Source organism: Erythrolamprus reginae, chromosome 5 (genome assembly GCF_031021105.1).
Source record: "Erythrolamprus reginae isolate rEryReg1 chromosome 5, rEryReg1.hap1, whole genome shotgun sequence".
NCBI lineage: Eukaryota > Metazoa > Chordata > Lepidosauria > Squamata > Dipsadidae > Erythrolamprus > Erythrolamprus reginae.
The window spans coordinates 47,456,020-47,480,929 of record NC_091954.1 but is presented as its reverse complement, the minus strand read 5'-3'; the positions used below and the strand labels follow the sequence as shown (position 1 = coordinate 47,480,929).

Below are 24,910 nucleotides of genomic sequence, written 5' to 3'. Positions count from 1 at the left end.
AACAAAAACAAATCTTGATTTCTGTCAGAAGTAATTTGTTTTGCTTTTACAGGGCTCAAAAAAGTGACTTGGTTTAGCAGGGAAGAAAAATGATGACAATATTCATTCCTAGATCTATAGGAGGTCTGTAAAAAGATGTGTTCACATTTTTCAATTGCTATGATGAAACCAATGTAAAATTAACCAACTCTGAGCACCAACCAGTTCTTCCTACATAGAATAATCCCATGTGCTTTCAATTTCACCACTTGATGTAATTTATCCCCATGTTTTCATGCTAGGGAACTTTTTACTCTGTTGATAGATACCTTGAATGATGGGAAGGGAGTGATTCCTTTTCCCCATTATTCAAATGCCTTCAAGAGGTTTTGCTTCCAGACAGCCTGATTAAGATATGCTTTTACCTCTTCCACAGATTAGAGGATTCAAAACCAGGAGAGGAAATTAAATATGAAATGATCATACACTTTAATTTCTTAATGGAGGGGAGAAAACAATTTTCCAACATTGCACAAAAGAAAAAACCTGAAGTATGTCTTCCTCAAAGATCCCTTAGTTTTTCTACATAGAACTTTCCTAGCACTTCTGCTTATACTGTTTATATTTTTCTCCAACCACTCCATTACTGAAAAGATTTTATCCTCTCCAGTTTAAAGGAATTTGTAGGAGAAAACAGACCAATAGGAAGTTACAAAATTAAGCCGCAAGCCACCCACTACCCTTAGCCCAGATGGAAGTATAACTGTCAGTTTATCATCTCAATCAAGCTACCAGAACACAACAGTTCTCCAGCAACATGAGAATTCAGTGGGCTGATTTTTTTTCATAGTATTCATTAAAACAACAATCTTTTTCTCAGAGCAAAACATAAATTAAAGATCTCTATTATTGGTTTATGAACTAGAAGGTAAAAGAGCTTTTTCTCTTATTTCCCCATCTTTATTCAAGTCTGAAACCTTGGAATTCTTTCTTTATTTCTGTACCTTATTTGAAAGACTATAAATTATCACTCCAGCACAAATCACTGTGGGAATTGCTTAAAACATGTTGTGTAAGTAAAAAAACCATAAACAAAACTTTCTGCAGCGTAGAATAATCTAACACAGCACACTCATTTTCATCTGGGTATTTGTACTAATATTCCAGAAAACTTCAAACAGAATACTTTAAATTATTCCATTGAGATAATGTTCTTCTAGTGTTGTATAGTTTATTTGTTTCCATAGTGAAAATTGCTAACAAAGTGAAATGAAGATATATTAAAAAGTTAATGTAAGAAGACAGTGCTAAGGAGGCAAAAATGCAAATCAAAAATATTATTTTCAGTGCTTTCATAATTTCCTGTTATCATCTGACCAGGGTGCCTGAAGCTTATGCACAACTTATTATAGCAAAGATGTACAAAATAATCCTAATAATTTAGGTGTTAGATACTTATTATATAAATTATCATTATCTATCTAATATAGTATATAATATATAGTCCGCAACTTACAACTACAATTAGGCCCAATGTTGCTGAGCAAGACAGTTAAAGCAAGTCGCGTCTCCATTTTACAACAATTGTTGCCACAGCTGTTAGGCAAATCACTGTTCTTAAATGAATCATGCAGTCATTAAGCAAATCTGGCTTCCTCCATTATTTCTCAGAGGTCATCTGGAAAGGTCTAAATGGTGAAGACATCACACCGGGACAGTGCAACAGTCATAAATATATTCCAGTTGCCAGGTGCCCAAATTTTGATCAGGTGACAATGGGGATGCTGCCGTTGATGTAAATGTGAAAAATAATCATGAAAATCTTTTGGGGAAAAAACCTTTGCTTGTCAGAAGGTTGCAAAAGATGGTCACATAACCCCAGGGACATTACAACTGTTATAAGTATGAACCAGCTGCCAAGCATCAAATTTTGATTACGTTACCATGGGGATGTGTGAAAAATAGTCATAAGTAACTTTTTTCAGAAAAAGGCTACTTATGACTAATAATAATAATAATAATAATAATAATAATAATAATAATAATTTATTAGACTTGTATGCCGCTCCTCCATACAATTCAAAGTAAAACAGCAAACATAGGAAGTCGACTTACAGGTGTTCTTTTAGTCACAATTCAAAGTTACAACAGCACTGAAAAAAATCATACCAAATTAAATTTAACAAAAAGATACAAATACTATCCAAACCTCCAATATAATTTATATATAATATATTCCATTGGATCTTGAAAGAATTAATACAGGTAGTCCTCAATTTACAACAGTTTGTTTAGTGATCATACAAAGTTACAGCAGCACTGAAAAATATGTCTTATGACCGATTTTCAGTTACAATCTTTGCAGCATCCACATGATCATCTGATCCAAATTCAGATGTTTGGCAACTGGTCCATATTTATGACTGTTGCAATGTCCCAAGATCCTGTGGTTCCCTTTTGCATCAAAAGGGAAACCAGTGTTTCACAAGCAAAGTCAATGTGGAATCCAGTGTCACTTCAGGTTACTAACTAATCAACTGTAGTGATTCACTTAACAAGTGTGGTAAGAAAGGTTGTAAAATAGGGCAAAACTCACTTCTCAAATGTTTCAACAGAAATTTTGGGCTCAATTGTAAATGTAAGTTGAGGCCTATGCTTTTTTACACTCAGACATCAAATGTTGCACAAACTGTAGCCCAGATTCCAGAGATATTCACACTCTTCCCAAACATTCCCAAATATCACACACAGAATTTTATATCCTGTTGTAAAGCCAAGGGTGTTTGGGGAAATCTGCCTGTAAAAATAGCACATCAATCCTGCTGAATCCTTGATTCTCAATGTGTGTCAGTGTGTCACATGAATTCTCACAAACACGCTGCTAGAAAAATGTACAGAATTTGTCATTAGCTAGATCTGAAGCCAAGAAACACTGACAGACACACACACTCACCAGGATAGCTGATACCAGTATATGTTGTCTTCCTTTATTACAAATAACAAATAATACAAAAATATTTTTTTCTAGCATTCATTACCACATATTCTTCATTTGCTTGACTCCCCTTAACTCTGACCTGGTGCAGAGACACTGCAATACAGACAACTGGCAATCTTGCCTTTCTTTCATAGTAAAGGGAAATAAAGGTGAAAACCTCAGGACTGTACTGGATAACAAAAATAATTGCCTTCAGCAAGAAGTCTGGATTGAACAACGCAAACAGCACAAATATATGTATCCTAACAAAGATATTGATATCCCTACCACATTACCTCTTAGCTTTTAAAATAGAAACAGCAATAGTCTGAATATGGACATCAACAATGCAAGAACCATGAAGCAGGAATTAGGAACATAATTTACAGGAGAATTGGCTTAACGGCCAGCTTCCTGAACAATCAAACATGCGGGGACTCGAGGAAAAACCTGCAGTAATCAATTTACATAAGGCATATTGACTATGCTACTGAACAGCATGGGGGAGAAGGAATCACAATAGAAAAATACAAAATTAACCCTCACCTGAACCAAGGGAACTTGGTGCCCCATTGTCATGTGCCCACATGTATCTAACAGAGCACCCCAACACTGCAGATAACCACTTGGCATCACAGACCCTGCAACATTTCTTTAGATGCAAGGATTACAGATCTCTGAAACATGGAGATAAAAACTGGGTAAGACATTGTTGCAGCCAAGAAATCTGACTGGAAAGGCAAAAACAGAATTTGCAGACCACATGCATCAACTGTCAGAATGCTTCCTATATTATCTGTGTTATTTACAAAAATAAATATTATCAATCATCCTTCCAACCTATCTTTATATTACACATGGTCAAGAAAGATGTCATACATCAGTGATATGGCACCGTCTGGATACTGGGACTCTCAGTCCTATATAATCCCTAGGGCATCACTGCTATTGGCTGCAGCAGATCTGATTCATAGACCAGAGGGTTACCAGATGGTCTAACCTTGCAAAAAAACTTTTGTATTCTGAAATTACTTAAGCAGTGGATTCTCAACTTTTTAGCATATTAAAAAGACATGTTAAGAAAAGAAGAGAATGGGACAGAAATGGAAATAGTACAGAGACAGCACTGAAGAAATTAAAGACAGACTGGGAGTGATGCCCGTCACAGATAGCTACCAAATAGAGTGGTAAATTTTATTTCAAAAGACTAAATACTCACAATTCCTGGTGAATACATATAATTGCACAACATCTTATGCTCACTGTTCTTCTACACCACCCATTGTAGCATAAGTTGCTCATTAAGAGATGGTCACCCTGTAATATAGTTCCAATGCCAAATAGCTGGACAAAGTTTGATATTTCCTTTTACACAAGAAGAAAGGGCACAATAACATGACTAGAAAGTGCAGTGCTACAAGCTGCTTCTGCTAGCTATAGTTTACTAGTTCAAATCTCACGGGGCTCAGGGTTGACTCAGCCTTCCATCTTTCCAAGGTGAGTAAAATGAAGACCCAGATTGTTGGGTGCAATATGCTTACTCTCTGTAAACCACTTAGAGAGAGCTGTAAAGCACTGTGAAGCGGTATATAAGTCTAAGTGGTAAGTATTATTATTATTATTTATTAGATTTGTATGCCATCCTTCTCTGAAGATTCGGGGTGGCATACAAATGCTAATATCTGTGATTCCTCCCACAAAAAACCAACATTCTTTAATAATTTATGGTATAAAGAAAAGGTTTTGTGTTTGTCTGTTTTATGATGCTTTACATCAGATGCTACTAAAATGTAATACTACAATTTTGGGTGATTATAGTCTCAATTGTTGCAATAAGGCCAATGAAAATATAATAGAACAATATAAGTGAAAATTAGCTGGCTTTCCTCAGGCAAAAGGATCTTTAGAATCAGATTACTGTTTGTTTAATTAACAAGCTACAGACCTGTAGTCTTAACAGAAATTATTAAACTGGATTAGTTACATTCAAACCTAGGAGACAGATTAACCAGTGTTTTAACAACAGTGTTCAAGTTATAATCAATAATTTAATGCTCCAAGTTACAAGAGAGTTCCACGTTACAATGCTCTACGTTACACATCCCCCCAAACAACCTACTGATGATGATTTTTGGAATTACAACAGCCACACAACTCCCTCTCCTAGTCACATGATCACATTTTGAGCACTTGACAACTAACTGATCTTTATGGTTATCATAAACATTCCAGATCCATGATTAGCAACATTTTTCATGTTTCTGGCATTTAGAAACATAGAAACATAGAAACATAGAAACATAGAAGACTGACGGCAGAAAAAGACCCCATGGTCCATCTAGTCTGCCCTTTTACTATTTCCTGTATTTTATCTTACAATGGATATATGTTTATCCCAGGCATGTTTAAATTCGGTTACTGTGGATTTACCAACCACGTCTGCTGGAAGTTTGTTCCAAGGATCTACTACTCTTTCAGTAAAATAATACTTTCTCAGGTTGCCTTTGATCTTTCCCCCAACTAACTTCAGATTGTGTCCCCTTGTTCTTGTGTTCACTTTCCTGTTAAAAACACTTCCCTCCTGAACCCTATTTAACCCTTTAACATATTTAAATGTTTCGATCATGTCCCCCCTTTTCCTTCTGTCTTCCAGACTATACAGATTGAGTTCATTAAGTCTTTCCTGATACGTTTTATACTTCAGACCTTCCACCATTCTTGTAGCCCGTCTTTGGACCCGTTCAATTTTGTCAATATCTTTTTGTAGGTGAGGTCTCCAGAACTGAACACAGTACTCCAAATGTGGTCTCACCAGCGCTCTATATAAGGGGATCACAATCTCCCTCTTCCTGCTTGTTATACCTCTAGCTATGCAGCCAAGCATCCTACTTGCCTTTCCTACTGCCCGACCACACTGCTCACCCATTTTGAGACTGTCAGAAATCACTACCCTACACTACATTTACAGTACTTTCAGTTTTTGCAAAGAACATTCACTGGGAAAACTGATTCACTTAGCAACATGGTGTTTGCTTAACAATTGCTGCAAAAAATGATGACAAATTGCTCCATTTATGTGATGCCTCAGCTTCTGACCGCAACAACTATGCCTGTAATTCTGGGTTCAATTATGGTTTTTAATCAAGGACTACCTTTAGGCACAAAATTTTATTTATTTTTTCTATACTGTATAGCTATGCCCCAAAAAGCTAGGGGAAAAAATTCAAGATTAAGTTCAATATTTACAAATTTAAAGGCTAGATCAAAGAAAGCTGCAAGGTTATAACAAGCCTGAGTGCCCACAAAACAATTCCAAATATATGTTTTTGAGTACGACTGAGATATTAAAAGATTTGAATAGAGTGGAAAGAGTGTTCCAAATAAAGCAAGGTAATTTTGAAAATATTGGCTAGATTCATAGCAATCTAGTATCTAACAATACTTAGATCCACAGTAACAAACTATTTTTCTTTTATTTTTGTGACTGCCTTTTTCAGGAAAAGTCCTCAAGTTCTAGGTATTGGTAGACCAAGGTTCGACAAACCCAGGCGCCTGGTCGCCAGTGGCGCCTAGAAAATGTTGTCTGGCGCCTAGAGCCGCCTGGGCAGGGCGCTGCGGTGCCTCTGACCTCTCCGCTCCTGCCCGATGCCGGGGTTTCTGGCGCTCTCCTGCTGGGTCCCAAAGAAGGCAGGCAGGAAGGAGAGCTCCATTCTTCGCGCCTTTTTCCCGCCTTCCTTCTTTGGAGCCCAGCAGGAGAGCGCCAGAAACCGCGGCATCGAGCAGGAACCGGGAGGTCGGAGGCACCGGCACGGCAGCGCCCGCCCAGCTGAAGGTTCCCTGTCGCCATCGGCAAGTGTCCTTTGGGGCCCGGCGGGAGGGCACTGGCGGTGGGAGCGGGGGGGGCCCGCGGCTGCAGCGGCACAGGCAGTCGCGGGGAGATGGCGGGGGGAGCGGGGGGGCGGCTAAAGCGGCCCCGGGCACCGTTCCCTGTACGCTTTTCCAGGGGCGCGCAGGGAGCCGCGGCCACCCGCCCGCCTACCGGATTTCCCTCCGCGCGGCTGGGGAGGTGGATTCGCCGCCCCCGCCAGCCCGATCTCCCTCCAGTGGCTGGTGACGTAGTTCTACCGCCCTCGCCAGCCTGATCTCCCTCCGTGGGGGGGTGGGGGGCGACGAACCGACGACCGGGGGCTGTCCGTCCGTGTTGGGTGGTGCAGGGCAGGCACAGGCAGCCCCAGGGGAGAACAAGGGAGGGAGAGAAAGGAAAGAGAGAGTAAGGGAGGGAGAGAAATTTGAATGAAGGAGGGAGAGAAAGAAAGAGTAAGAAGCAGAAAGGATAGAGAAAAAGGAAGAGAAAGGGAGGGGGAGAAAGGAAAGAGGGAGGAAGGGGGGGAGAGAAAATTGAATGAAGGAGGGAGAGAAAGAAAGAGTAAGAAGTAGAAAGGATAGAGAAAAAGGAAGAGAAAGGGAGGGAGAGAAAGGAAAGAGAGAGAAAGGGAGAGAAAGGGAGGGAGAGAAAATTGAATGAAGGAGGGAGAGAAAGAAAGAGTAAGAAGTAGAAAGGATAGAGAAAAAGGAAGAGAAAGGGAGGGGGAGAAAGGAAAGAGGGAGGAAGGGGGAGAGAAAGAAGATATGAAGGAAGGAGAAAAAGAAAGAGAGATAGGAAGGAAAGAGGGAGAGAAAGGAATGAGAGAGAAAGGGAGGGAGAGAAAGGGAATGAAAGAGGGAGAAGGGGTGAGAGATAGAAAGGATAGACAGAAAGGGAGAGAAAGGAAAGAGAGAAAGGGAGGGAGAGGAAGGAAAGAGATGAGAGAGGAAGGAGGAGACAGAGGGGGTGAAAGCGATGTCAGGTGGAGACTCGGCAAAAAAACAAGTTTGCTTAAAAAAAATTCTGGCTCCTAAATTTTTTGGCTGGCTCCTAGATTCTGAACAACTTTGTCGACCCCTGTGGTAGACACCTTTCCCTTTAGATGAAGATTCAGATGCTAGGTTCCAAGCATATGGTACAACTATATATCACATATAACTGTACTCTGTAATAGTATATAATGAATATTTTTCTTATTCATTGCCAGATTTTAATTTTTAGATGTCATCAGTGACTTGCCAAATACCCAATTTCTTCAGAAACTGTTTTCTGTCTCAGGGTTGTTATGCCACAATTTTCAACATCCTCCATGCTTCCCCTCATGCTGGATGAAGACTCAATCACATCTAGACAGCTAACAGCCAATAGACCTATACAGCCTGCTTATTAATTCATAGTTGGCATTCCTCTTACCTCATTTGCTGATGTATTTCTAGGAAGTGATTGTTATTCCCTTTGGCTTCTGGTTTTCATATTTCTTATTAAAGAAGAACTGTAGCATAACAATGATGAGTCAAGATATCCGGGTTTCAGAATTCTATTAGAATTCCTCTGGAATTCTTTGGATAGCATTACCCATGATATTTTCTTTCAGTCTTAGGAGAAAGGTTTAAAAACCTTTATTTTAATAGGATGAAGATTTTAAATGTAGATTTTAATCAAATAGACAAAATAAAGGTCCTGGCCAGATTTCATGTTCAAAACAATTGTGTCTATGTACAAAAATACACACAATTAAATATCTGAATTTTGAAATGGATACTTGATTGAAAATATCTAATTTCCCAGCACTTATCTAGGTAAGACCAGGTTGTATTATAACCCACATTTCAAATGGTGAAGAAAAACAGAAGGAGTCTAGGAGTAGAAATGGTACAGATTATCATTGCTCTGTCATTACCCTATAGCAGTGATGGCGAACCTATGGCACAGGTGCCACAGGTGCCACACGGAGCCATATCTGCTGGCACATGAGCTATTGCCTAGTTCAGCTCCAACGTGCATGTGTATGCTGGCCAGCTGATTTTTTTACTTGCACATAGGGTCTGGGGCTGTTTTTGGCATCCAAAGAGTCTCCGGGAGGATGGGGGAAGGGTATTTTACCTTCCTCTGGCTCCAGGGAAGCTTTTGGACTGGGTAGGGTGAAACATGAGCCTATTGGGCCCACCAGAAGTTGGGAAACAGGCTGTTTCTGGCCTCTAGAGGGCGGGGAAGCTGTTTTCACCCTCCCCAGGTATTGAATTATGGGTGCGGGCACTCGTGAATGTGCAATAGCACACGCCTACGCTCTTTGGGCACCCAAGGGAACAAAGGTTCGCCATCACTGCCCTATAGGATTTCTACATGAATTTAAATAACATTTATTTTAATGTCAACATGACAAATTATAACCAATGATTATTTTCTTGAAAAGCTCCAAGAAAGGCTTCTAAGTATATTCAATAGGAACATTGCCAATTGTATTGGCACAACACTAATTTTTCAAGTTATAACAACATCTACAGCACACTTTGGCATCTCTTACAGTTTATTTGGTTTTGCATTCTGTAATGTTTTTCTTCAATCCTCTGAAGAGATTATCCCCTCATCCTCATTTAAAATCTATTTGCTTATTTGATATATACCCAAAATATAATTACAGTGCATTATCAGTGATAATGCTACTTACAGGAATAACATAATTCATGGGTTTTTTTAAAAACTGTGCTTCTATTTTTTTTAAAAAAAACTTGCACTTTGCTGTATATAATTCAATTGTTTTCTAAAATCATCCTGGGCCAAAACTAAAAAAAAGTTTAGGCTGGTTTTAATGTCAACATATGCAAACATACAGTGTCGTATTTCACTAGTTGTGCAGCAAGATGCTGGAATCAGAAGTAGCTAGAAGACATTTGTGCCTTCTGATGTGGTCATGGCAACTGGAATATGGATTGCTAGTCAGAAAGGAAACACGTTTTTCTTCTTCTAATAAATTCAAAGATTTGCTGGACCTGATCATCGCCTCTTCTTAAATCCCTTACTCAATTCTTTTTACATCTAAGTTAGCTAGATCTCAGGGACAGGTCATTAATCTTCACCATACTTTTAAGTTGTCTTTTTTTACTACAGCAGTTTAAGAATAATAGCAGTTTCTTCAAAATCACAAGTCTTATCTAGCTTTAGCATAATAATACTAGTACTTTACAAGATTGTTAACTCTCCCATATTATAAGGCAGCAGCACCAAGACAAAAAAATACCATGGATAATGCTATCCAGAGAATTCTAGACAAATTCTGAAGGAACCCTGAAACAAGGTATCTTGATTCATATTGTTATGCTGCAGGTTTTTTAATAACCAGAAGCCAAAGAGAATAACAATTTATTGCTAGAAGTACATCAGCAAATGAGGTAACAGGAATGCTAACCTTAACAAGCTAGTTTCAATTCACAAAAAATATTACTGAATTCCTGCAACTGCAGAATCCAAACCAAGCACCTTCAAAGATAAAGCTCTTCTTTTGGCTTAAGAAAGCACTATGTACAATGTGACTCATGCACAAACATGCTTTAAATTTTGTTCTGCTAGAACACCATTCTATTACAGTTAAGTGACCTCAATTTTAAACTTGTGTTTTCAATCAAGTGCAGTGTTTTCACAAGATTACCCTTGGCACTACAGAGTTTCCAAACTGAATGACAAATCAAAATGCTGCTTATTTGAAAGTTTAAATCAGGCAGCACAAAATTTATTCACAGAACTATCATCTGAGAAAATACACATTTCCGTAATTTGCTCAACACTTTTTCTATCACTTTTCAAGTAACTCCAAACAGCAATGCTTGACAATATATATAGACACTATCCAAAATGCAAAGCACAATCTTTACTATTTTCTTTGTCACTGTGTGTCCAGAATGTAATATGATGGATGTTCATCCTTTGGAGAAGGATGGCTGCTTTAAAAAATCACAATCTGAGCAACTAGAAATGTACAGAAATTAACACAAAACTGTTTTATGAAGACTGCCACACTGGTTCGCATGTCTGAACAACCTGTGTTTTCTCCTGTCCATAACTCCAGTAAAATAATTTTAAAATTCAATAATCACTGCCATTTCAGAAGATCTCACATTTTTGACATATTAGTTTAAATAATTTTCAAATTTTAAAAAAATCCAGATAGTTAAGCAATAAAAACTATATTTTATAAACACCTAAAGAGAATATGTGACAGTATTTTAAACTTAGTATTTTAATATTAATATTAGTAAAAGTTGGAATCATTATCAATATTAAGAGAGTTATAATTTATATAAGGAGGTACCTATGCATAATACAAACACAAAAAAGTGAACCTGGCCAGCTCTAATGTCATGTTATTCTGTAATGGTGATTAATTCACAACATGTGTTTAACCAACTAAATGTGTTTTGCTTTGTTTTAATCTAGCTAACCTAATTGAGAAAATCATTGTTAAATTACTTTTTGATCCTAGAAAGAAAGAAATGACATAACTCTATCAGAGGCATATATATTTTCATATGTCAAAATAATGCCAAAAATGCCCCATCTCCAGCTGTTTTCCATTGTGAACTCCCAAAGATCCCATGGAGTCATTAAGTTTGTGAAGCTCATAAGCTGTCCTCCTATTTTTTTAATAGTGAAAAGGGCTATTAATGTACACCCATAGTATCAGAATTTTGCACTTGATTACCAAAGCACCTTTGACACATTCCACAAAAGTAGCATTATCCAACTGTGCAATAATACCACAAGGGAGATAGCAAAGGATTTTCAACCAGAATCAAGAAGTTTATGAAGGGATGATAAAACCAAACAAGTTTTAGCTGGCTGGGACACTTTTCTTTTCTTTCTTTGGGTGGGGGGGTAGTTTTAAGTCAATCTAGAGACCTGGCAGTTGCCTGATAAGTCCCTAATTTTTTTTTTAGCTTGGAAATGGTTTGCCATTGCCTACTTCCTGGGACTTAGGAGAGTGAGTAGCTCTAAGGTCAGATTGCAAGATGTAGTTTTGCCTTATGCACTACGCGATCGTAACTATATCTCACAATCTCTCAGTTTCTAGCCCGATTCTTTAACCGCTATATCAAACTGGCTCTCCTACGATATCATACTTCTCTTAATTTTCAATGCATTAAGATAGCAGTGTACAATAGGACATCTCATAAGCGACAAAAGCTATGTCACAAAAGTGGGTGACCCAGGATTTCCTCACAATTCTTGTCTTTTGAGGATATCAGGAAAAAAAATTGCGATCATATAAGGCACCCACTTATAAAATAAGCCTTAAAACAAGGGAACACTGCAATTCTCGGTAGCTTTTAATGGTACAATTAAGAAAGGCTCTGGAAGATGCAAAAAGTGGTGATCCAATGCAACAGGTTGACAACAGAACTGAAGAGGAAGGATGAAAGAAAAAGTAAACAACTTGGAAAAGCCCAACTGAATAATTTTAATATGGAAGATTTCAGAGTTTTAATTACTTTTACCAAGAAAAAATAAGGACAACCTTGGTTAAGTAGCAAAAAAGACATTGAACTGGTGTAGATCTATATAATGCAATAAAATGCTTAGCAGAAGAGTTGAAAGAGCAGCTAAAAAATAAATGTCTTTTTTCTATACATATTTCACTATAACATAATATTGCACTAGCTTTTTTTAAAGAAATGTGAGTTGTATGTAACAAAGTAATGAATTGTTCACAGCAATGTTGAATCTGCACATATCATATTTCTCATTATATTCACAATTTTTTATAGGTCTCCTTTCCATATATTTGCTTAGCATAGAGGGATTTGGGGGCCTATTAAACTATGATGTTTATTCGTTTATTTATTAATCATACTAATATGGCTGTCCATCTCATAAAAAGCAACTCTCAGCGGCCATATAAATGTGATTAATAAATAAATAAATGTTACTGCAAGCAAAGAGCCACAATTATTAGACAGTGCTGCAGCCAAGCTAACATGAATTTGAAGTAATAGAGGCATTTGGTCTTTGAAAAGGAAAAGTTCCCATTTCAACATCTCCTAAGAAAAATGGCAGATTTTTTTTAAAAAATCTACCAATACCATTAACTTTTTAAATCCCAGCATGACTCCTGAACCAAGGCTAGATATTACTGAATGTTAGGCGTTGTAAGGAATAGTTTTCTTACATTAAGCCCAACCTCCCACTTAGGGTAGGAATTTAGATTTTGATTTAAATAATTCCAATAAATAGTCAACCTAGGGTCAACTCACAAAATGGATTTTCCTCATCATAAAACAACTCTTTATAGATACCTAGAATGAAAGAAGTTTTTAAGTCAGGTCCACTTTGGTTTGAGCTATAACACTGGCAATGTGAATCTAAAACTGGCAAGCTGATATGACAGAAAGACATCATTAGAAAAATCAACCAAAATCGTGAGCATCTGACTGCATAGTTATCCATGATAAATAAGAGTTTATTTAGAAGATAAAGCAAGAAAAGCATTGACTATTACTGCTTTTCTATATGGAGCCACAAATTACTAAGATATCATACATAGTGACAAAAGGCAAATTTAAGCTATATGTTAGCAATTCATCTGAAAAAATAGTTGTTTTCGGTAAGGGGGTGTCTTTAGCCTGGTTGTTGCTGAGTTGCTGAGATTTTTAGTTCTCTAGCAAGCAGGAAGGAGCACTCAGTCAACTTCTGCCTTGGTGTGTTAAAAGAAAATTAGTCAGAACAGTATGTTTCTACTCTATCCCATTTTTTTCTTAATTCAAGAAAACTTATCAGTAGTATCCTAAAAGTTTTCCAAAGTTATGTAATATGGAATCAAGTTTACATTTGTCAGAACCAAATCTCAGCCACCTTATCTTTTCAATGGCATATAAAGCGAACCCACTGCATTTTTACCAGAAGTTCCATGGTTTTCAATAGCAATACCTCAGAAATAACATGAATCAAAGTACGTTCTTAACTAACTAGGTCAGATATGTTTAGATTTGGGGCTGCAAGATAATTTCTGGACATATCACCGATGGCATGTGTGCCAGACATTTGATGATATTATCCTGCCTTATGCCATCAGTCAATATATTCAAACCATTTTTTAAAAAGGCAACTACTGGTAAGATATTTTCAGTGCCCCACCCAACAGAAATTTATCTTCACCTACCTTAATCTGAACTGTTATCCATCTACAGCCATAGCTCAGAACAAGGTACTTTTAAGCAGATGGTTTTTAACAGAAGAAGTTTTAGTACTGGAACTCTAGACATTCATGTTATATTAAGAAGAGCTCTCTGGTGAACTGACAATATTAAAAATAAGTTAGTGGCATCTTTATACTGTTCTCTTAATTATTTTTCTCCTGTTTGGCAACATGCAAGGATAAAATATATTACTTGGCTTTCAATAGCAATTCATAAGAGTGCAGGGTAGCTCCAGCACTACAGCTATATAAAAAGTCACTTTGCAAAAGTTGTTCAATTGAAACTTGCTCAGGTAACATATAGTGATTGGTAAACCTCCTTAGAATTCGACACATTAAGAATTCAGCTCTGATAAGAAATCCATTTATGTTCTGTAAGGCTATACATCTAATGCCAGAAAGGGAAAGTCCAAATCAAAAAGTTGATTGCAAAGTTTCTATAAGAATCTAATTCTCATTTCATTTTTTTAAAAGCTGATTTACTAAGAATACAAAAGTGACATCGGAATTAGTTAACTGATCCCACCTAGATTCAATCACCCCTTAAAGCAAACCCATAAATAGTTTTGAATTTCCATTATTTTAAGAATATTCATACATTCGGAGTTTGTCCAGCTATCAGTAGTTTGTACTTTTCAAATGATCAAGAAAAAACAGGCAGATATATGTATTTTCTATTCTATTCTATTCTATTCTAAAGTTGCAGTCTATACAGTATGGTGAAGCAAATTGTTATGATTAATAGTTTTATGAAGAGGCATGGAGAAAGCAGCATTTCAGAGAGCGTCCCTTAAACTTGTTAGAAAGAACCTCTGTGACAGCTAAGCTGTTACTGAAACCTTTTCTTTCTAACCTTTAACCCCAAGGTCACCATCCACATAGCTGCTTATTAACAAGAGAAAGTTCCCATGCAGGTTTCCTCTTCCTTTTATTTATTTATTTATTTATTTATTTCCTGGTTTATTTGTTTTAAAAAGATATGCAGAGTTCAGATAACCCTAACAGACTTCAAGCAGGTTTGTACTCATCAAAAATACTATAAACTCCAAAGTATTCATGCAATGATTAAGGCTGATTGCTAGCTAAAACTTCATGTGTTGTAGGCACCAGCACTGTACGAAGGATGGTAGTTAGGTTAACTAGATTTTAGAATTCAAAAAGCAATCAGGGTGATGGAAAGTGACATGTAAATAATCTTTTCAAAGCAGCTGCAGTACTTACTATAGGATGCATTTAACCCAATTGGAACTTATGATCCAGGTTAACTAATACTGTATTCAGTTGTATTGTTTTATGAATATAGTACTATATCCTTAGTTTCAAAATCAAAAAATCATTTTTGAAACTAGGGTTCCCTCGATTTTCGCAGGTTCAAATGGGTACCACGGTTTTTCAAAAATATTAATTAAAAAATACTTCGTGGGTTTCCCCCCTATACCACTGTTTTTCCCGCCCGATGATGTCATATGTCATTGCCAAACTTTTGTCTGCCTTTAATAAATATTCTTTTAATAAACTTTAGTAAATAAACATGGTAAGTACTGTAATAATCTAAATGGTTGCTAAGGGAATGGGAAATTGCAATTTAGGGGTTTAAATTGCTAAGGGAAGGCTTGTGATACTCTTCATAGCCAAAAATAGTGTATTTACTTCCACATCTCTACTTCGCGGAAATTCGACTTTCGCGGGAGGTCTCGGAACACAGCCCCTGCGAAAATCGAAGGAACACTGTGCAGCATCCTGTAAATATTTAAATTCCATCATATGAACTAATCTTCCACAACATAACCTGCTGTAAAGTTTTTCCTTCTCCAGATGCTATCAGTCACAAATAATCTGTAGCAAAAATATATGAATTTCAACATAATCATTTATTGTAGCAACTGTGCCCACTCTATATCGGTAGCCTTTTGAACAAAGCTTTGGTATATATCAAATAAGCAATTTTCTATGTGTTACTGATTGCACAATCAAACTGCTCTTATTTACAGAACTTTTTGATAAAGTTAGGGATAAAAGTCCCTAACTTTAAAGATAAGAAGCCGTATCATTTTCCAGGTTATGTTCCTGGAAACTTTTAAGTTTTTTAAGATTATTTTTTACTGTGCCACAAATTCTAATCTGCACCATGAACTACTGGTAATAGTTTTATTTAATAAGATACTAAGCAAACACTATTCTACCTCAATACAAGAATGACCACAACTCCTACAACCTATTTTTTTAAAAAAATGTGTAATTTGATACAAAGTCAAAAATCATTGCAGCATTGCTTTTGAAAAGTATGTTTGCACAATTGTTGAAGTAGATTAGATTCTTTCCTGATGAATGAAGTGGCACTGATCTTTGGAAAATCTGCTCTAGCCTATTACAACATCTGAAAAACATAAAAAAACAAATGTACATCTGTACTCCTGAACCACAATCAACTGAAACAATTTCAGACTACTTAAGGCACATTTTATATATCACCATAACTTGGCTTATTAAATAAAATCATTCATAAGTGTAATTTGTAAAAACTGTTTTTTAGAACCATTGTTTATTGGCACAAATATACCAGGGATACCATCAAGATCTACTAAAATAATCTTTCACTGCTTGGAATCAACTGATTAAACTTCCTGCCTCAGCAACATCAATGAAAAAAATTTGCTTGATTCTTACATAATAATGTTCATTTTACTTTCTATTTTTCCCAAATGTTTCTCAACAGCAATACCAATTAATCTCTTGTCCTACTGTTTTATAGCCAATTACGAAATATGGAAGAATATATAAGTGTAGTTAATTGGCTAAATCACACCCCACACTTAATGTCTCACACTTAATCTTATTAGGTTTTCTATCATCATCTCACAAACTTTCTAGGCAGAAAAAGAGGTTATTCAGCAAACTCAGTTAACTGTTGCTTTCTTTTATTTTTCCATGTTATACTTTTTTCAGAATACATAATTAGAGTGCCTTCATTACTGCTATGCATATTTATTGTTTGTCAGCAACTTTAAAGGCAATCAGAAGGATGTTTTAAAATAATCAATTTTCAAAAAAAATGTCTTCCTTCCTTATGTAATGCAGATTGTAAGACAATCCTGACAAATTGAAATTCTTAACTAAATCCTGAATTCTGTTTTTCCTGAAAACAAAGCAAGGCTTTCGTGACCACCTGTCAGTCTGGGTCAAAAACACCCTACACTTCCAGTGAAACTATCACCTTTTTTATTAACACAATTATATGGCCACTTTCTGGAAAGAGATGGTTTGTAATGTTTTATTTAGATGCTGAATTTTAATCCTTGCAAACTGCAAAAGAGTATAAAGAGCAGTCAGACTGGTATCTTTTGCAAAAAAGATGCAACTTGGGGTTCTATTTGAATTATTTGGTAACAAAAAGTGTTTTTGTGCAGGGTAACAAAATCTAAGGCCTTTCCAAGAAAAAAAAGGGTCAGTCAGTTAAAGTGGGAAAACACTCTTCGCCTGATCAATATCACAGCGATAGAAAAATCCCGGGTCCAGCGGAGTTGCCAAGGAGCTGATTTACTCCGCGATGTTTCTCTTGTTTATCCGTGTAGATGGCAACACCTATTCAAAGACGATCAGCCATTTCATTCCTGAAAAGGCAGCACTTCAATTTTCCATTTACTCCGACGCGGTGGGTTCCAACACGGGGGAGAAGACCAAAAGGGGTGGGGAGGGGAGGAGATCGCGGCAAATATAAAGTGTTCCAACGCCAAACCCGCTTCCCCACCCCACCCCCCAATATGTAACGCAGCAATTATTGTGAATATTGTCACCCAAACGTCGTCATCTCTCCAGCTCGAAAAGGGGAGGGGGGTCGTTTAAAAAAATATAGGAGCAAAACTAAAAAAAATCAATCAGTTTCTTTAGGAGCAAAACTAAAAAAGCAACCCAAGATGGGTCTCTCTCTCTCTCTCGGACAGCAAAATGAAAATAAAAATAACGCACACTGCTTTTCCAGGCGGGGCAATAAAACAAAACAGCTGCAAGCCCACTTTGCAAACGTCACAATGAAACCGGGCTCTTAAAGAACGGCGTTCCCGGGAGTAGGGGGGGGGGCGGCAGGGCTGGAATCGCAGGCGGCGGGGCCCGGATCCACCCCCACCGGCCCCGGTTCTCCTTTCCCGGGTCTCCGGATTTCTCTAGCAACGTTACCGGATCCCACCTTCGCTAGAGGGCTTGGAAACTGCTCCGATGCGGCTCTTAGCGCAGCTTCCCCCCCCCCCCCCACCGGAGCAGCGAGCTCCCCCCCCCCCATCAAGCTCCATTGCAAGTCCGAAAGGAGTTTCCGAAAGGGCGGGCGAAGCTCCCGGGCTCAGACCGATCACACCCACCCGGCCTGGCTTTGCCATCGCTCCTTCGCCTCCTGGCGACCGACTTCCAGCGGCAGGAAGAAAAACTTTCTTCGGCTCGCCTGCAAACTACAACGGCTGGGGGGGGGGGGGGGATGAGAAGCGCGCCAGGGAAGAAGTCGCTTCCCCCGTCGCCTCAGGAAAGAGGCACTTTCCGAGCTAAAAGCTCTGGGCGGAAAGGGTCGCTGTGCCGGCTCCCCTCCCTCGATACCGCCCCCCCCTTCCCTCCTCCGTTGTCTTGGCCGAGACTTTGGCAGCCTGGGTTCCTACCCTACTAATCTGCTGGCAGATGTTGTCCATCACACTCCGTCCTAAGTAAACAATGCGGAGCCCAGCAAAACAAAAGACTTCCACTTCACCTCATTTAACGTCTCTCACTTCTTTCCCTCGGCCGGAGCGGGGAAGGGAAGCGAGGGCTCGCTTGGGCGGTTTGTTTTTTTTTTTTGTTTTAATGGATGGATGGGAAAGAAGAGCAGCAACTTATTATCTGTCCCCGCCCGCTTGTTTCTCCGAAGCAGCGACAAAAACACTCTTTTTGAGGTGGGGGTTGTCTGGGAAGGATGGGCGAGGAGCCCCCCCCCCCCGACTCTCTCAAGTCGCTTCCTTTCGCCAAAGCCCGCCCGGCTCCTTTTTTTAAAGGCCAGCGCCATCCCCGCTAGCCGTGTCAAAAAATAAATCGGGAGGGGTGGGTGGGCATCTTATCCGAAAAAGTGGGAGGGCGGGACACAAACCCAAACCCACACAACACACACACACACACACAGAAGCTGAACTGCGCGCGCTGGATCCGAAAGCCTTTTCCGCAAATCCTGCACACCTTTCTGCACGATCGGCGCCAAGTAGATGGAAGGGGTGTGGGTGGCATTAAAAACACACACGGGTACACACACGATCGCTCCGTTCACATCCCGGGGGCGACTTGGAATGGGCCGGGAAAGGTCTTATCCAGACCGAACGAGAGCTTCCCACCACGGGAGGCGAGATGTGTAACCAAAGATGTCCTCGCACTTCCCGCTTCCCTCCGCCGTCCTTTCCTCCCCCACCCCCGCCGACTTCCCTTTTCTGGATGGCGCAGTGAAGCGAAAACACATGGACACTACTAGGACGGGCACACGCGCATTTCCAGAGCAGGGTGGAAAGAGAGACATCGAGCCCCGCCGCCCGAGCCAAGAATCTCGCTTTTGCCCGCTCGTTCGCCCCGCTTCCTTACCTCGTCGTCAGATCGTGGAGGTCTACCGGGAGCAGCAGCCCTCCCGCCCGGCCTGGGCTGAAGCTCAAGGCGACGCCTGGGCTCTCAGCGTTGTTGCATCTTTTCCCCCTTTTCTTGATCGATCGGTGGTGGCCGCGGCGGGCCTCCGGCTGCTTTTGCTATAGCCACCTTTCTTTTTTAAAAAAATAAATAAATAACACACACACACCCGCGCGCGCACACGCACCACACAAAAACTTAATCCTTGCCGCCTTGGCCAGAAAAGCTTCCGCTGCTACTCCAAGTGAGGATGGATGAGGAGGGTGTGTGTGTGTAGGAAACGTAATAGCAACTTGGAATCCCCCGTTCGTTTTCTGAGGGGGGGGTGGATTAGAAAAAGTCTCCGGCTGGTGCTGATCCAGCAAAAATCAAATAACCAAAATAAGGGAGGGAGGGGAAGGAGGGAGAGGTGATTTTCCCCCCCCTCTAGCCTCCGCTTCTTCCTTCTCCGCTGTGTTGAATAGCTAGAAAAGAGAGAGAGAGAGGTAGGGTCTTGGTCTCTCCCCCCCCTCTTTTCTTTTTGGGCAATAGGCGGGGTCTCTCTCTTTACAAACCAATGACACAAACCCACATGGACCGGCCTCGCCCCCTACAGATACTCTTCGCTGCAAATAGGCTTTCTCAGGGGATTAGTGGATCAGCTAAAGTACAAACAGGCGCAGCAAGAAAGAAAGGGAAAAGTGGGGGAGGGGAAAAGTGGTGAGGGGGAGAAGAGGGAGGAGGAGGAGCGTGTCTTTGGCGCTTGCACTCCACCTCTTCCCTCCCGCTACTTTCGCGGCTCCAAGTTGGCAGGACTTGAGTGAGAGAACAACGTTTGAACGGAATAGGAAGGAGAAAGCGGAGATGGGAGGGGGGGGGAACGGGGGGAGTCGGCGCGCGAAAAGTGCAGCCCGCCAAAACTGCTCGGGCGGGATGAGGCGGCGGCTTTTGGACGGGAGTGGAGGGGCGATGTAGGGAGGGGATCCAAAGAGGCTCAGCGGTTGGGGGATCCAACTCTGCCCCTAAACGCACCCTGTCTGAAACACTTGAAATTGCTGGATCTCTTTCCCCACCACCACCACCCGACGGGGGCGGCTTCGAGATGTCTCCTAGGATAGCTGGCTCTTATCCGGGTTGCTTGAAATTTGTAAAAAATAAAGTAAAAGAAGCTCCGTTTAGTATGACCGGTGGCCATGGAAGAGTTTGCTTGATTCAGCAATGTTTGAAATTGTACATTTGGCAGGGAAGTCAAGTCCTACCGAAGTCAGAAGAATGACTTGCACTTGAAGTGTTTTAAGTTTTTCCGTGTCCTTGAGATAGAGTTTTATTGAAGCCTACCTCAAAAAGATCTTACCCTCTGTTCGGGTGATTTCTTGACACAATTAAAAAAGAACACGTGTGCCCTCCACTGCACAGGAAAACCTCAATTCTCCAGAGATCTGAGGCCAGAACAGGTGAAACACTCCTCACATATTCAGAAAAATAAATAAATAATCCATTCAATGCAGATAGAATATATACTGCTCAAAAAAATAAAGAACACTCAAATAACATATCCTAGATTTGAATGAATGAAATATTCTCATTGAATATTTCATTTGCACAACTATTCCATTTGCACAAGAGCATGTGAAATTGTCTGTCAATCAGTGTTGCTTCCTAAGTGGACAGTTTGATTTCACAGAAGCTTGATTTACTTGAAGTTATATTCTGTTTTTTAAGTGTTCCCCTTTTTTGAGCAGTGTATATTTCCCACTCAATACAGACATGCATGGCATCTACTCACACCCCTTTTTTAAAGAAAGTACACTAAAGTTTAGGGATTTTTTGTGATGGTGGTGTTTTGGTTACTTTACATCTAAATTACTTTTTAGGAGAAAATTTCATTTTGAGATAAATGGGTGCAAGAATGAAACCTGGGGTGACTGCTTATTTCAGGGGCTGTTAAATCTAAAGAGTAGCATAAATTGGAAACCTTTAGAACACTTGAAAATAGCACTTTTATTTCTTAAAGGATGATGGGGATTTTGCCTTTGTGAATCACAGCACTATTCCCAGTGTCCCTTGTCCACGGTGAAATTTAAGGATGAGGCTTTGCAGCTTTCATTAAGTTCAGGTTATTGAGACCATGCTGTAGTGCCCCATGGTTCCAGCTGGATGCAGTAGGAAGTATCGGGGAGCTGGGACATATCCAGTTTGCTTTTTTCATCCCCAGAAGCCAGCTTTGCAGACCCAGTTAAAAGCAAGACATTTAGCAAATTTGGACTTCTTTTGAGTTGAATTATTGCAAAGTAGTCCCTTGAGGTCTGAACATTTATGCGCTTTGCTTCCCTATGCCAGCATTTGGGGGAGGGTGGGAGGAACCGTGTTGGCACATCAAGCCCTGCCTTTGCTTTGTCCAACTGAGGGCTTCCTGCAGCAGCTTTGCAGTGTTTCAGCACCACCCTGTCATTTTCTCTGAACCATGTTTATTTTAATGTGTGATTATTAGATTGCACATTCATCATCACCCCATACAGAGCGCAGGCAATTTGAAATGGATGTTGCAGAGCTGCAGCATAAAGGCCACCAGACTGCTGAGCCCTCTTCCGATGACATCTTAAAGACAGTGGAGCTGACATACACACCCCCACCAAGCACTAAATTTGAACTGCGGTTTTCAGATGTCAAATGTGAGATAGGAAGAACAGCCAGACACATATTCATTTGATGTTTGAGCTTGTATTGCTTCCAGGATGACTGTTAGCCACACCATTCTTAGTTTTATCACAAAGATGTGGGCAGGTGGTGATCTGCTCTTTTTTCTTCTTTCTTTTTTCTTTTGCAATATAATCGTCTAGCTTTCTTTGCTGCCTGTATTCCTTACTGTTTTGTCAAAAAAGAAAGAAACAAGATGAGTGGCTGCGCAAACTTAAATCTAGATAAATTTCCCACTACTTTTCAGCATTTGAATTTCATTTTCAGAACTATATTAAGAGTTTCATGATCAGTCAAAACCTAATTTAAATATAAAGCGTTCAGTTCCAGGGAATCTTTCTTTTTTTATTATAAATCCGCCTGTGTTAGTCTGCCACTGCATTTTCAGTCCTTTTTATTTCCAGAGAAATGTATTAATACGGAAGAGTTCATGTATACTCTTTAATATGTAGACTTTTTAACCGCTAATCCTGATCCTGGAAGTTGCTAGATGCAAATTGAGTACAGTACTTTTAGTAAGACATTCCATGGAGCTGTGTGTTTAGCTGTGGTTTGTTGAATTCATGTGTTCCCCAAAGAACTTGAAGGCTTTCTCTGAGGGGTCTCAAGGTTTAAGAGAAGAGCTTTTCTTCAAGTTTGGCTCTCCCCTCAGTAGTTGAAAGAAAAGGAAATGTCACACACTTTAAATATCACACCAAAACAATTAGAAAATGTTAACTAAAAGACTGAGATAAAAGTTCATAGATAATATTAACTTCTAAATGCAAATTATTAAAGGTTTTGTTTCATTTTCCTTTGTCATGTATAGTAATTGTGAAAATGGGTTTTTAGCAATCACTAGTCAAGATATCAAATATTGAAATGAGCTGTAGGTTATGCTGACTCAGATTTTTTAAAACAAATTTCTTTCCAGATATAGATGAAATATGCCATCCTAGGCTAGCTGATATATCCCACTACAATTTATATTAAATGTACAAGAAAATTAAGCACATTATTATGATATTTTATTTCAACATTTTATTTTTAAAAAGAAACAATCAGCCTATTTATCTTTTAAAAATTCTTTTAAAAATTAAGAAATGTCCTACCCTGTAAATTTTTGATGTGTATAATATTGCATTGTGCACATCTGTAATTAGATTGCTTTTATTGTTCTAATTAATTGACTTAGGCAACTATTATTATTTCTTAGCGGGAAGGATGGATTTCCACTATCATAAATGATCGTTTTATGGAAATGCCAAGGACAGGATGAATTCTGGATAAAGAGGGCTGACATTATGCGCCATTTCATTGAAATCTCAGAAGGAAAAAGAATAGAGACCCTTCTGGCTTCCATTTTGGTTCCATTTCTTAAGTTTGTTTGTATGTATGTGTGTGTGTGTCTGTGTGTTTGTATGTTTGAGGAAGGTACATTATTGTATATTGCAAGTGTACTACTTACAGAATCTCTGAATTCTTGACCTTAGGAGAACTATATAAAGACCTCTTGAAATGCTTTCTCTCCATTGCAGAATTGCACAGTAAGAGTTAGAATCAGCTATAACAATATAAAATGTAGATTTACTTCTTAGTTAACCCTATAAGCATAGTTCCCTCTAAGCTGAGCAGTGAGCAATCGCTCACTTAAAAATCATCATCAACTCAGAGTTTTCCAAACCTGCCCAGAAGCCGAGAGGGAAAGAGTGAGAGGGAAGGAGAGAGAGAGGAAGAGAGGAAGAGAGAGAAACAGATAGAAAAAAGAGAGGAAGGAAAAGAGAAAGAAAAAGAATGGGAGTAAGGAAGAGAGAAAATCAAAATCTAGTTTGAAACTAGCTCAACTATTTAAGTGGCATTTTGATATTGATAGTTGCCCTATTATGAGCTCACTGTTATAGACACACAGTACAGTATTTTATTTTGAAATTCTCTGAGGCAAAACAGGGTGGGTTTTTTGTTTGTTTGTTTGTTTGTTTACTTATTTATTTATTATTTCTGTGCCGCCCAGTCCCGAAGGGACTGCCGCTCAGACACTATACTTTTCCGCCCACCCCAAAAAAAAATTAGAGGGAACACTGCCTATAAGATGTTACTGTTGAGTAAACTTACAGATGAGCAACTACAGCAGGGTAAATTGGGAAGTCCCAGGCTCAAATTTTCTTTCAGCATGAGCTACCCAAGAGATAGAAAATAATCACTTTTCAGTTGCTTTTTCTCCTGTGCCCTAGTTATAAAATGAGAGAGGCATTGTTTGGTTTGACCCAAAGAAGCATTACTGAAATAATGTTTTGAAGCATTATAATGATGCCGAGGTTACTTATTACTGATTTTCATTTTACACTTTGGAGTTAATAGTCTTGCCTTTTCTTTTTTTCTTTTTGGCCTGAGAAAGATGACAGGATTTTAGAGATTAGAATAAATTTTTGTAACCACATGCAAATCTTTCTGGCCAATTGCTTATATTTTAACAATAGGAAAAGGCGGCAAGAAGCCTTATTCACCAGGGAATCCCAACATATCCCAACAATAGGAAAAAGGCAGTAAGAAGCCTTATTTACCATTGCAGGCCCAACTGCTGATGCTGAGCAGTTAGTCTGTTGGCTGTTCTTTAGTTATTTGTTTCCTT

General features: G+C 39.1%; 1 protein-coding gene across 3 annotated transcripts in view; it reads right to left on the bottom strand.

Moving 5' to 3' along the window:
* The window catches only part of CTBP2 (C-terminal binding protein 2), a 310,474-nt gene extending 290,387 nt beyond the window's left edge, over window positions 1-20,087 (bottom strand). For all 3 annotated transcript variants that reach the window (XM_070752514.1, XM_070752512.1, XM_070752518.1), the window contains exon 1: window positions 19,588-20,087. The gene's annotated coding sequence lies outside the window, so the exon portion shown is untranslated. The remainder of the gene's footprint in view (window positions 1-19,587) is intronic.
* Window positions 20,088-24,910: the final 4,823 nt, after the last annotated feature.